This window comes from Bidens hawaiensis, unplaced genomic scaffold (genome assembly GCF_021521415.1).
Source record: "Bidens hawaiensis isolate Kalapana, Puna unplaced genomic scaffold, B.hawaiensis_p1.1 tig00040940_1, whole genome shotgun sequence".
In the NCBI taxonomy this organism is placed as follows: Eukaryota; Viridiplantae; Streptophyta; class Magnoliopsida; order Asterales; family Asteraceae; genus Bidens; species Bidens hawaiensis.
Window position 1 is genome coordinate 97,926 of NW_027497235.1, and position 3,785 is coordinate 101,710.

The window sequence follows — 3,785 nt, forward strand, 5'->3', positions numbered from 1 at the left end:
TAAGAATGACAACCTATTTGTGGAGAAAATATGCTGATTACCTAAACACTAAATGGGAGAAAGAAGTTCTTTGGACCATGGTCGATCCATTCAAGCGCCCAAAATCATTCACTCCTCTTGTTACAATCTATGTATGTGCTTTCTATACTGGGGTCATTGGAGCTGCAATTACCGAACAGCTTTACAAGGTACATATACACAATGTTTATTTTTAAAATGACCATTTGATCGCTACAAGTTACTTATATTTATTTCCAACAAGCAGGAAAAATACTGTGAAGATCATCCAGGCGAGGCGGTGCCACTTATGAGACCCAAATTCTATGGTGGACCTTGGAAGATTTACAAAGGAACTGTTCTTCCACCCAACAAATGAAAATCAGGAATTAGTGGATTTCATATGTTAGAAGATAAGCTTCATATATTATCTGATACAAATTTTCTACATATATAATAATCTTGGTATGTCTATCTAACATAATTTTGTACAAACCATCAGTACCTACATTCTGTTAACTTTCTTTGTGTTTTTCGGATCGTTCAAAATATATATTTGACTTCTAAACAGCACTGTGTTATAAAGCTTCATGAGTAGGAGCTAGGACTCGAATCTCTCATTTTTGTGCGTAAGGGAATGATTTAGGATTCTGCCTTTTTAAGAGCCTCGAGTGCATCCCCGGTGGTCTTTTGTACATAATCAGTTAGTTTTTTTGCCTTTGGGTCACCACCAACCATCTCCTCAAAGCATTCATTGCAGGTGTCTACATTGGTTGTTATCGCGCTAACATCAAAATTGGCTTTTACCAGGTTATCGTTTGCAAGGCTATCTAGAGTCTTCTTGATATCATCAAGAGCCGCGCCTAGCACCTCGTCACACTCTAAACAACACTCGTGGGACTTGGGGCTGTTCATCTGTTCTTTGAGTGATGCATTGAACTCGTGAATCTTTTTCTCAATTTTCCTCATTTTATTTCCCACCACGGTAGCCACATCGCCTTCATTCTCATCCGCTGACTCACCTTCTATCTCATCCTTTGACTCGCCTTCTTTCTCGGCCTTTGAACTGTCTTTTGCTTTATCCTTTGATTCGCTTTTTCTCTTTTCCTTTGAACTACCTTTTTTCTTATCCTTTGAACCCCTTTTCTTCTCATCTTTTGAATCACCTTCTTTCTTAATCTTTGGATGGTCTTTTTTATCATCCTTTGGGTCATCTTCTTTCTTATTCTTTGAATCGTTTTCTTTCTCATCGTTTGAATCGTCTTTTTTCTTATCCTTTGAATCATCTTCTTTCTTATAGTTTGAATCGCCTTCTTTCTCATCGTTTGAATCGCCTTCTTTCTTATCCTTTGGCTCATCTTCTTTTTCATCCTTTGAGTCACCTTCTTTCTCATCCTTTGAATCGTCTTTTTTCTTATCCTTTGACTCATCTTCTTTTTCATCCTTTGAGTCGCCTTCTTTCTCATCCTTTGAGTCGCTTTCTTTTTCATTCGTTGACTCATCTTCTTTCTCATCCTTTGAATCGCCTTCCTTCTCATCCTTTGAATCACCATTGCCTTCTTCCTCGTCCTTCGAACCACCTTCTTTGTTATCCTTTGAATCGCTTTCTTTCTCATCTAGTGACGCTGGCGCCAATCCTGCTATGCCAGGAAGCGGGGGTTCAGAAGGGTCTATTGGCATCACCTTTCCATCTTCAAATTGGGTTAGGCCCGCGACTGGTGCAAGGACAGGCGCAGGAGGGACCTTCTTGCACGTTGCGGAAATGACAAAACCATAAATGAAGATCATGAGTAACATTTGTTTTGTAAGAGCCATTGTCTCTTTTTAGAGACAATGGGTGTGGAAGGTTAGAAACAAGGGTATTTGGTAATTTTAAGTTTTATACTCTTATGCCATTAAGCATTGGTATTTGCTTCAACATAGCTAATACTTTCTTGAATTAGAAAGTCATGGTTACTATAAAAGGAAATTTGTTACATAACATAAAATCCAAAAATAATAAAGTCTATATACCAATGACCAACACCTACCACCGTAGTTAAACATTAAACACCACTTGCCAATGGCACAATACAAACAAGATTCATGGAACATACTCATCAAACATTATTTAAACTACCTTATTTTATTTAAAATCAGACACTTAGAAATTACAAATGTGGATCAATAATTCAATAAACAGCTTCTTAATGTAATGTATGTAGAGCTCAACATTGATCAATAAGTTCATTATTAACTTTGCATCATTAGTTTCTAATCAATCAACTTGCACACAATGGACAACTCTCAACTCACATTTTGGTGCAACATATTTCAACAATAACCTAGCAGAGTCCTCCTGCCTAACCAACACCCCATCCTTCTCCACCAACACCGCCGCCATGATCCGCTCATACCCGACACCTCCCGCCACCATATACGCCACCAAAGCCGCCTGTACCGGCATCATACTCGGGTTAAAAGCCGCCGACTCCATATAAGACCCCTTATACACCTTCCCTTCACAGTCCATCAACGCCACCCCGGACGGACACCCACTGTACGGCGCGTGAGACTCACGCGCCGCCTCCAAAGCCTTCAATTTCAACTCCCCGTCATTTTTAACCACCAATTCCGAATACCCATTTGATAAATTCTCATTCTGGGCAATAAAGTTGTCACCTTTCACCTTCAATTCCAATCGGTGATCATGTTTTTCAAGAATCAGAGGCGTTTCTTGATCCAGCAGATCATACGGGCCAAACGGGTCGGGTAAAATCGACAAAATGGGTTTGTAATTAGGGTTTTCCAACGGCTGATCCGTAATCACGATCTGGGTATCGGAGACTCCCCGGAGTTCTTGAAGAAACTGGCGGCAATGGCCGCATGGGGCGGCGGAGACGGCCATGTAAAGGAGCCTTGGGCCGCCGCCGTGGGCTGCGAGGTTAGTAACCAGAAACTGCTCGGCGTGGATGGAATGGTGGAGGGGTAAATTGGGAAACTCAATGTTTCCGCCGAAGAAGATCCGGCCGTCGGATGATAATCCGACGGCGCCGACGTGGAAATTGGAGATGGGTGGACGAGCTAGGGTTTGAGCTGATTGAACGAGTGATGGTAATAGTTGAGGGATAGTGAGACCTTTGGATTTGGCCATGGATTCAGCCTCTGAAGCAGAGAGTATGTATTTAGCCATTATTATTATTATTATTATTATTATTATTATTATTATTATTATTATTATTATGTTGAATGTGTGATCAAGATCAAGAGATAGATGAGATGGGATGGGAAGGGGGATGGAAGACAAGATGGAGTCTTATATTTATAGGGATTGATTGATTGATTGATTGATTTGATTTGATTTAATTTGATTTGATTATTACTAATACTAATCGTGTATTTTAAACTGATAAATCTTTTTATATTATAATAAGAATTAAGAAGTGTAAAGTAACACATTTGAGGTCTAATGTATTTAACTAATTACAAACTTATTTCTTTTTGTAGTTAATACACATTATGTTTCTATTATGCTTTGTGTAAAGCAATGCATTTTAGGTCCAACGTTTAAAACTAACAAGTTTGAGGTTTGTGGTTTTAATATATTGTAATAAATTTGGGGTCTAACGTTAACCTCCGTTAACTTTTCGGTTACATTGAAAGGTATTTCAATCAATTTAACATCCGAGGGAAATCCCTCGGATGTACAATATTGAAGGGTCCGTTAACGTAATGGAAAAGTTCCCTCGGATGTACAATATTGAAGGGTCCGTTAACATAATGGAAAAGTTAATGGAGAAGTTAACGTT

General features: G+C 39.2%; 1 pseudogene; it reads right to left on the minus strand.

The window, feature by feature from the left end:
- Window positions 1–2,254: 2,254 nt before the first annotated feature.
- LOC143592499 (cytidine deaminase 1 pseudogene) lies at window positions 2,255–3,202 on the minus strand (annotated as a pseudogene).
- Between the last annotated feature and the right edge of the window lie 583 nt (window positions 3,203–3,785).